The following is an 11,193-nucleotide window of genomic DNA, read 5'->3' as shown; positions in this document are numbered from 1 at the left end:
CTCCCTTTCCTCCACCCATTCACTATCATGTCGCTTAAGCTTAGCAATTTTTTTTTTTTTTGGGGCCATCAAATCAATGTAGACCTGTGGAAGAATTTTGTGTTGGCATCTCGTTCTCACAACCAATTGACTCTCACACATTGCCACCAATATGTCTCCTCTTCCCACCAAGCAAGCTCTAGTTTATGAGTTAGAGCCGAGATTTCTCTTTTACTATCATCAGAATAAATAGTCACCTTTAACTCCTCAATCTTCTTCAAAATTCCATTAGTCATCAATTTGCTAATTGGAAAATTCTTTTGACTCCAAGCAATAAGCACTATTCTGCATTCTTCTAGACATAGAAGAAAGAATTCAAGGTTTTCTGTCTTGGTTATAATAATTAACTTTATTCCAGAAATCCTTAATGATGGTTAAGAACTACGGCTGAGCAACCCATTTTGCTTCAAATATAAAGGTTCTTGGTGTATACACATCCTGAAAACACAGATAGAGTCTTAATAGCAGGTGGTTAGAGGTGCCAGTTTCTATATGTATAACCAAAGCCTTTGGGAAAAGATCTTTACAATTAGAATTGTATAGTGCTCGATCAAATTTCTCTTTTATATGATCCGCCCCAATTCTCTGGTTACACTAGGTGAAAGTAGCACCCTTAGATTCTATCTCCAGCAAGTTACACTCATCACTAAAACACTGAAAATTAATGATTCGATTGATATTCTTATAAGTACCTGCAAGCTTTTCACATCGAGACAGCATAAAGCATATCATTGAAGTCCATAAATGAAGGTGATGTGCATTTAAAAGTGACCAAAAGTATAACCTTATATATTAATTATAAAAATAAAAAAATGATTTCTTTTAACATAAACAAAATCTAGAATAGATAATAAAAGTAGAATAAGAATTGATTCATTTAGACTTGTAAAAAATTAAGTATAAATTATTATAATGTTATAAAACTCATAAAATATTTTTTATTAAAATCAACTAAAAAATACTATGTTACGACACCAAAAAAAAATAACTTTTATATTCTTGAACATAAAGTTGAAAATGATTTGTAAGACAAAAAATCTAGAACAATTAATAAAAGGTGATTAGGAATTGACTGCCTACAAAAAATTAATTATATTTTTATTTAATATTATAATACTCATGAATTTGTTTATCTAAAAATGCTTTTGGTTAAATTAAATGACAAAAAATATAATCTTAAAGTTTTAATTACAAAAATAAGATATGTTTTCAACAAAAACACAAAACCTATCACAAATAAAAATAAGTATGGAACACAAAATCTAAAACAAGTAATAAAAGGAGATGGTTAATTCATTTAAATCAAATATTATAAAATACATGCCATCTTTAGTGATTTCACATTTAAAAATTATTTTCATCAAAATAAACTGCAAAAAATATAATTTTATATTAATAATTATAAAATAAAAATCATTTTTAACGTAGCCAAAAAAAAATCTAGAACAAATAATGAAAGGGGAGGAAGAGTTCATTTATTTAATATTAAAAATTAGGGTTAATGAATATCTTGAACTCTAAATTATTACTCGGATAACATCCAGGCCTTAAATTCACTGCAAAAAAATTGACTTTTAACGGCAACAAAAGTTGTCGCTGAAAGTTAAAAAGTTATCACTGAAAGTTTTCAGCATGTCACCGTGAGAGCTCTTATTGTTAATTCTATTTATGGCAATAATAAAAGTTGCTGCTGAAAGTTGAGAAGCAAAATAGAAAGATAGTTGCCGCTAGAAGTTGAGAGTCAAGGGCAACAAATGTCATTACAGAAACCTCACATCGATGGCGACTATTTTGTCATCACTAAAAAGTAATGCTAATTTACCTACCCATGTGTTGTCATGTCACCTTTTATGTATCGCCCATGTCACTCTCCACGAGTCGTCCCCATGTCACACCACATGTTATCATGTCGTCAATTTATATTTTCATTTCATAAGTTGCTTCTTCCAAGATTTGAACTCATAACCTCTTCATTTCGTGTCCCACCTTTTTGCCATTGAGTTGAAATGAACTTGCAATCTATTATTGCATAATTAAATATATATCTATATATATATTATTAAACTAAACAAAAACACATATATTTTAAATATTAAATATTATAAAATATCATTACTATCATTAAATACTTCAATTTAATTCTTTTAATTTATTAAAATTGTGAATTATATTATTTATTTTGTCTAAAGTAAACTATAAATATAATTGATACAATATCATTTGTATTATTTATTTTAACTTTTTTTTACTTCTTGAGGTTATTGTATTACTTATTTTAATATTCATATTTATAATTATAATATAAAAATATCTAAGAATACATAATAAAAATATAGATGATTATACATTAATTCAAAATTATTTATTTTTCTAGCTAGTTTTATTTAAAATTTTATTTTTATTTTTATGAACAATAACTCATAAGTAATGTAATTGGCTCATTTTTACATTACATTTTACTTTTTAAATTAGTTTTTATTTTTATATTATAATTTTAGAAGAAAATTATACACTATATTATCTAATTATTTTTATATTTATGTCACAAGATAGCATCAAACAAAAATATCATATAGCATAACCTACATAGATATATTTCATATATTGTAAAAGTTAAATGTAAAATTTTAAAATATACTTTTATCTTCCTCTTTTCTATCATTAGCTATCAAAAAGGGTAACATATAAATTGGCATCAAACTTCAAAGTTACCAATATTAAATGTAAAATTTGAATTGACAAATTACATTAGATAAAATATCATTCTATGAATGAATAAATTTAACTATCATATATCTAATTATTATAAACAAGTACCGTTATTATTTAAAATATCAATTTAATCATAGAAAATTTAAAAATAGAGACCCATTACTATATTATATGCATTCCAAATTAAATTATCAAACATTAAAATTTTGAATGAATTTATCATTTCATATAGGGATATGTATTGGTCAATTCAATTAGATTTGGTATTAATTGACTAAAATCAAGTGACCAAACTGACCTAAATAGGTGGGCCGAATCAAACCAAACATTAGTTGATAACTAAAATTGACATAAAATAATACAATTTGCCTTAATTCTTTAGTCCGGCTCATTAGCATTAAATAATATATTAACCTTATTTTAAAATAATTTTATTATTTTAAAGTTATAATTTAACCATAAAATATATTAATGTCTTGAAATGTTAAATATTGGATTAAACAAAAAATAAAAAATTATGATGATAATACGAAAATAAAACTTTTAGCAGTGACATTCAAAGTCTCTGTTGAAAGTCTTACTTTTTGCAGTGACTTTGAGTTGCTACTAATTGTGAATTTTCAGTGGCGACTTATATATAGTTGCTGAAACTTAGACATTCGATGATGACTTTGAATATTGCTGTAGAAAGTAAGACTGTTAGTGGTAACTTTTCTTGTCGCCGCAAATTGTTCATTTTCAACGACTTTTTAGAGTCACATTTGAAAGTCACCCCTGAAAGTCATTTTTTTGTAGTGATTCTTAAAATGAGTATCTTAGATTATAAATTATTACTTGAATAACAAATTGCCCCCACCATTAATTTACATGTAAACACTGTCACTTTTCATTTTATGGAGCCCAGTTGAAGTTTGATATTGCACTAATCTGCTCTTAACACGTGACATACCAATTAGGCTACATAACCGTTGACGTTATATGGATAAATGGTGGGGGGTAATTTGCTTAGAATTTACAAGTTGATGAGAGTTTTTACTCATTTTAAAAGTTTAAGGTCTAGAATGCTATTCAAATAATAATTTAGGATCTAGGATGTAACTCATCCCTGACATCACCAAACACACAGAACATCGTTATGATAACAAAGAATAATTAAATCCCTTAAAAATGGTTATCATAAGAAAAAGAGTTATGAAAAAGTTAAAGAAGTGGGGATCCCAAGAAAACTCTTTTTAAAATTTCATTTGAGCTCAAACTATAGTTTAAAACAAATTATATAAGATAATGGAAGTATGGAAACCAAAAATAACTCTTAAAAATGATAACAGAATAATCTGAAAAATACCATAATTTGCACCATCCGCCACAAAGCCTCACCCATGATGACAAGTGGCATAGAGGGACTACGTCCCTCTCTGTAAATTACGCCACCACATATGACAGCATGCTATTAGGACAGCAAATCGCTGTCATGACAATACTCCGGGCTAACTTTCAAAGCACATCGTTTCGTCATCTAATGTTCAATTTGAGTGATTCAAGTGTCCACGCGTAGTTGTTAAAGCCATCTAGCCACTGACACTAGTTTCACAACCAAAAATTAATGCAATTAAAAGTTGGACACCTAGACAAAAATGGTGCCTTTTCTTTCCAAAACAACAACTAAAGTGTCCAAACTTACATACCAAGTGCCAATAATTGTAGTGTAATATCCTAAATTTTTTTTCAAAACAATTTAACTCAATCATGGTAGAAAAGTGTCTACCACGGTAAACAGAAATTAACTTATCCTATATTTTTATTTTGAAATAATTCTATAATTTCAAACACTACTATAGTAGGAAATGATAAAACATAACCTTATAATAGAAAAATAAGTACTGTTATGGTAAATAGAATTAAACTCCTTAAATTGCCATTTCTAAAAATTGGGATCCCAAGAAATTAAAAATAAAATAAATGTGAAAGGCCCAAAAGATTTTCTTCTCAAATAATGCAAATCAATTTCATACAACTAATATACATTTATGATGATAGTTGGGTTACAACCACCCAACACATTTTATATCAATAAATTTAATATAAAAACATTTAACAATTGGCTTAAACTTGCACAATATAACATCTCAGATAAATTTTTACCTCCTACATGTCATTAGGCTAAAATCACATTTTTCCATCCTTATACTCCCAACAAGTGCAAACCATAAACCAACAATTAAAATAAACAACTTAATCAATTTTCAAAACAAGCCAATTATTTAGCCTCATAATTATGCCATTTGAGACCATCCAAAATAACTCAGATATCACAGATACAGTCATCCGAAGTGTACCAAAAGTAGAAATAGTTTGAAGGGCGTGATTACATCATTATATTCATATAATTGTCAATAAACAAAAAGTCCTAGTATTAACAATATAACACATTAAAAATTATAAATCAAATACTCAAAAGAGACAGTAAATTTATACCACTAAGCCTCAAAGACTCCTCCATGTGCCACTCATGGCTTTTCTCCAAAAAATTATTAACCACATAATGAGACTCAAAAGTTCCAGTAACCATTGTCAATTTATGATAGTGTATACAAACAATTAAATATGTGCTTGATAAGTAGGGAATTAACAATCATATAAGTCCATCAAAAATACAAGAAATATTGTAATGCATGAATAATAACCATCCTTATCTCTCTCCATTAACCTCGAGCCATACCTCTCACTCGGTGCTAAATTACCCAGCCAAAGGTAAATTAGCCTGAGCCCTTACAAGCCACATATTGGGCCTCAATAAGGGCGTACCATGTGGCATATAAATATAACAATAATGAAAAGTCTCCCAAAACCTCCCACAATAATCGACCAAAATTCATATCAACATTGCACAATTATACCATATTACAATTTTCACAATTTTATCATTTTCAATAATATTACATGACACACCACTTGGCAAAAATACTTCAAAATGCATATTCATAAATTCACAATTTTTTCCATAAACATAATAAAATAATTTCTCCACAATAATTTATAATTTTCTCAATAATCACCCAATTAACATGAAGCAACACTAATCATAAATTAAAAATATGGTTACCTCGTGGTTTTTTCAATAAATTATTCCTTATAATTTCTCTCCCACCACAATCTTTACTAACAACACACTCTATAAATAACATATTATTTATAAATATTAGTTTCAATTATTGAAACTAATAAAATGACTCTAATAATAGAATTAGAGAATATAACATAATTCTTAATCTCAATCTTAATACAAATTTAGAGTTAGTACATTAAGTAACATTTCTAACTCCTCTTTTAGTTATCAATAAACATTAATAAGCTAAAATCAACATTTAAACTAATTTCTATGATCAAAATTTTGTTTTATTTCATAAATTCGCACTTAAAATTATCCAAAAATTGAAAATTGAGTTTCAAGCCTAGAATCATCATTATATAACTATAACAATTCACTTCTCATCCCAAATAATCATCTAAACCTCAATAAATCAACATATATTTTTGAATTTAATCAAAATCTAGTGTAGAGTTTGATCCATAAGCCTCAAATTCAAATCTTATCAACAAATTTATGTTCTAAAATATTTATTATACCACTAACAACCTCAACAACGATATTTATTTAACATAAATTCGTCCATCTTTTAAGCTCTAAATTTTTCACCACTATAAAATTAGAAACTAAATAAGCTGGATGAATAAAAAAAATTTTTAAACACTTACATAATCTTAAAAAATTTGAAACCTTAATCAAAATATTCTATTATGAAGCTTGAATTAGACTTCCTTCACAGTTCTTGCGCATGCTCTGTTTCTTTTTTCTCCGAGCACGGTCGCGCACGGAGAGAGGAGAAAAGAGGAAGAGAACTGCAAAATAAAAAAGGCAAGTGTTTCTTTTAAAACGTGTGGGTCCCACACCTTTTTCTTTCTTTTCCTTTCTTTTGTTTTTTTTTTTTTTCCAAACATATATACACACCATACATGCCTGCGGAAATGAAAATCCGCCCCCTTCTTTTCTATATATATATATATATATATATTTTCATTTATCAATCTCTCTCTCTCTCTTATATTTTTTTTCCTTCTTTCTTAATAACAATAATAATTTTTTTTAAAAAAATTTAATTTAAAACTATATTCCAAATTAAATGTAATAGTCTTCTTCTGCTAATTTACTTACCTCTAAATATTTTTTAAGATTTTTATTAACTCAAATTAACTCTTAAAATTTAAATTGAGATGTTACATGTGAAACTACTTGAAGTAACTTCAATGGACTACAAACAACTTGTTTGCACAATTAAATCACAACAATAACTTTTCATACAAGATTTGACTATCAAAACCCCAAATTAGCTTAAATTGAAAAGGCGTAATAACAATACAATAATCATTATGGCCATTTAAATACACAAATCTACAAAATCAACACTTGTGATAGTATCTCAACCTCTCACAACCATTATACCACAATTATAATATTTCAGGTCGAGATATCCACAATCTACAATAAAAATTCATGCAATGACAATAAAATAGCTTTATGATCTTAAGATTGGCATATATATAAATAATTCATTACAAAACTAAAAGAAAGAGAAAGGACCATACGAACACAAGTCCTTTTAATGGTCAGCAGCACCTTTCTTTCCTTTATCCCTATTAGAGCCATTACCTAAAATTTGTAACCACGAGGTGAGTTAAGAACTTAATAACTAAATAGTTTAATCAAACTACTCATGTGTAATAATAAACAATGAGTATTTGAAGTGGCACATAAAACACATAATAAGTTACATACATACATACATACATACATACATACATACATACATACATACATATATGCATATGATCATAAAATGGTATGCATAATCAACACACCACCTTATACTCTCCTTATATCTTTCAACTGAATCTATAGTCTGACAACTTAATAGAACTAAATTCATGTGACTGAATTGGCCTAAACTCACCAATCATAGGAGGCAACATCGGCCAAGAGCGCTTTTGCCCACTATGGACCTCATATTCCCCCTATTCATGAATATTAGGGATGTCAATGCCCAACCTATATCACATAATACTGAAACTTTCAAACAAATATAGAACTATGTACGAGGCCTCCACAATGCTAGTGTGCCATATAGATTTTTAAATAATGCCCCCAATACCACATTAGGGTGAACTCTCACCCTCTCACAATGATCATATTAAATATATGCTTAATGATTTCATACATAATTATAACATGTAATTTCCACCATAATGATTATTTCCACATAAACCATAAAATTTTACAAATATTTATACTTGAATATAGGATCTAATCTTCAGAACCACAATGTTCAAAATATAATTTTCATTCCACTTTACATAAAGTTTCTAAATCATAATTATTTCATATTAATACTACACTAGTAAAAACAAGGGTATTAACTTTAATAACTACTACACAACCATCCAAATATACAAAAAAGAGTTTAGACAATTAAGTTACTTCAACTCTTTTTGTCATTAAAAGGGTTACTGTGGTCAAGACTTAGCTCCACACATGTCCACTAATGTGAAAACACTCGATCAATATTTAATTTACAAGATTAAACATTTAATTATCAATTCACATACTAATTGACCCATTTTTAACATAGTTTCAGTACCCACTATACCAAAAACCTTACTTTAACAATACTAACTCGTCCAACACACTCCAATAATTTCATTTAACACTCAAACACACTAATAACCACAAATCTGTACCCACAGTGCCCTTAATCTCCCAATTCCCACTTACGATTTGTCTAAACCTTACTCAAAAATTTTAAATCAATACAAAATCCATAAATTTAGGTTTAACGACTTGATTTGACCCTCCAAAACCTTAACTAAGGCAATAGGTTAGGTTATAACCCAAGAAAAATTGAAATCAAGTCTTACATTACCCCAATCATAAAAAAATTCGCACAAAAAGAAGATGGAGATATATAGGAAGCTTACCCAATATGTAGCAAGCTTAAAAATGCCTCCAATCACTCACAAGATTAAGCCTTAGCAACCACAAGCCCTTCTTTCATTGCTCCTTACATTTTATTTCTTTCTCTTCTCTAAAATCAAATGTGTTTCATATTTGGTTAATGCTAGAATTTGGCCATGCGCAGTGTCATATGGCACAGCAAGTGTCACATGCCAAAATGATCTCCCGCTTGAGCGTGATTGACCTATACACCATCATAGCTTATTTCTTGAGCTGTACAAAGTTCAAAAACTTTATTAATGTTCCAAAAACAACTTAATTCATAAATAACTTATTTTGACCAAATAATCCTCCTAAACACTAAAATTTTCAAGGTTTAAAACTCAAGATGTTGCACAAGATACTCATTAATCCTAAAAATTAAGTATATTTCTATTTAATATTACAAAAATGGTGTGCTTTTTTAGTAATTATGCATCTAAAAACGCTTTTGATTAAAGTCAACTTACAATATTCTTAAGACGTTTCTTTTTGCATGTAAAAAGTATTTCGTTAAAAGATTATGTTTTCAGATTAAATAAAAATTCGTTTTTCATGTGGCAATGATCTTGAACCGAGAGCTCGTGTTTTTGGGGATTGCGGTCATGATATAACTCTATGGCTGTGGTTTGCTTCTTCTTTGGGTTTTACGTTCTGATATTGTTGTTTGATTAAAAGATGCTTTCTTACACTTGGATATGGGTGGTAGGATTGACTTCCTACCAATTCTATACTCAATTTAGAGAAGTCAAAATAAGCTGGTGCATCAGGGCTTTTAAGTTACTCCTGAGGTCAGTTTGAACAAGTCTTTGACCCTTAGGCATTAGGCTAGCATAATCAAGGAGAGCACTAGGTTTAAAGAAAGACATTGTACATGGATTCTTGAACCAAATGGCTGACTGGCAAGTTTGGTTGTGGATGTTCAAGGGAACGAGGTGTGGGTTGTCTTTTGATCCAATCTAGAATATCATTTTAAAACAACATATGTTTGAGTTCTATGAAAGTGTCTAAAAGCACAACAAGTGAAGATAGAGGGACTAACAAGGGTCATGACCTCCTTAACCTTTTAATTTTTTTTAAATAAAATGTAGAGTTATATATTTTTGGCTCCTAAGTTGGTACATTATATAAGTAGATAAAATTTTCATTTCAATTTTATATATAGTCTTTGATGCCTGTGTAGCCCACCTATTTCAATAGCTTGAAGATATATTTATTGTAAGATCTACTTATTTTTAATAAGAGAATGCTACACTTCCTCTTAAAGCATTGATGTCATTTGATTTTATTTTTATTTTATATTTGATAAAAGAAATTATAAGATTATTACTAACAAACTTGATCAAGCATTCCAACAAAAATTCTAAAATATTAAATGTTATATGCTTGATGTCTACCATAAAATCATTTATCTAAAAGTTAAGATGTTATCATTAATATATGTTCTTCTAAAAAGTAAATTACTTTTTTTTGTAATAACTAAGCTATTAAAATTTATTATATAAATAATTTTTATTATGGTATAATTAGATCTCATCAACATAAAGAACTTGTGATAATTGAACACCAGTTATAGTGTTGATATATTTATTTACTATAATTATTAATTAAAAAATTAAATAATAAATTCAATAAGTAACTAATAGAGCTTCTTAGATTGAATATAACTTTAGATTTTAATGTTACATTTAAATTATTTAATGCTCATGGGAAATTGAATTGTGCACCAAGTTAATGATAGTTTCTATTAAAAAGAAAATTGTTTAAAAATTTATCGTATATATGATAATTAAATATTTTTATGCTATGAAAAATCAATAAGTAAATTTAAAGAATGAATATATATCTATTTTTGTTATATATTTGTAAAATTAAATATAAATATGTACATTGAAATATTTATGTTATGGTGATGATATATATATAATTTTATTTTAATTATCAATATATATATATATATATATATTGTTGTCTTTTAGCCCCCGTAAAATTGGAAGGCTTCTTTATTCATCTCAAATATTTGCCCATGTGGTCAGAACCAAGTCTTTTACTCTATGGCCCCACTTGTCTTTTGAAGACCTTATGTGAAAAGTTTGCTGGTTCAATGGATCTTTGTTCTTTAGTCCATTCCTGATATTATGGTTTTTCTTAAGTTTTTTTTATGTTTGTAAGTCTTAAGCCTATGTAACTTGTTTTTAATTTTCTTTTTGGCTGGTTGAGTGTATTTTCTTCAGCTGTAATGTTTCTCCCGTTAAAAAAAAAAAAAAAACATTCCTGTGATATTAAATATTAATAAAAATGGTTCTCGTGTTCATCTTGTTGGGTGCTATTCCCGATCTGACTTTACTATAGCGGAAAGAGAGATGTAGCTCTGTCTTAGATTTTAAAATTTATTG

The sequence above is a fragment of the Prosopis cineraria genome, unplaced genomic scaffold (assembly GCF_029017545.1).
Source record: "Prosopis cineraria cultivar Desert tree isolate PC_DT_omini unplaced genomic scaffold, ASM2901754v1 PC10, whole genome shotgun sequence".
NCBI lineage: Eukaryota > Viridiplantae > Streptophyta > Magnoliopsida > Fabales > Fabaceae > Prosopis > Prosopis cineraria.
The sequence above is the reverse complement of the archived record's forward strand: the minus strand, read 5'-3'. Positions refer to the sequence as shown.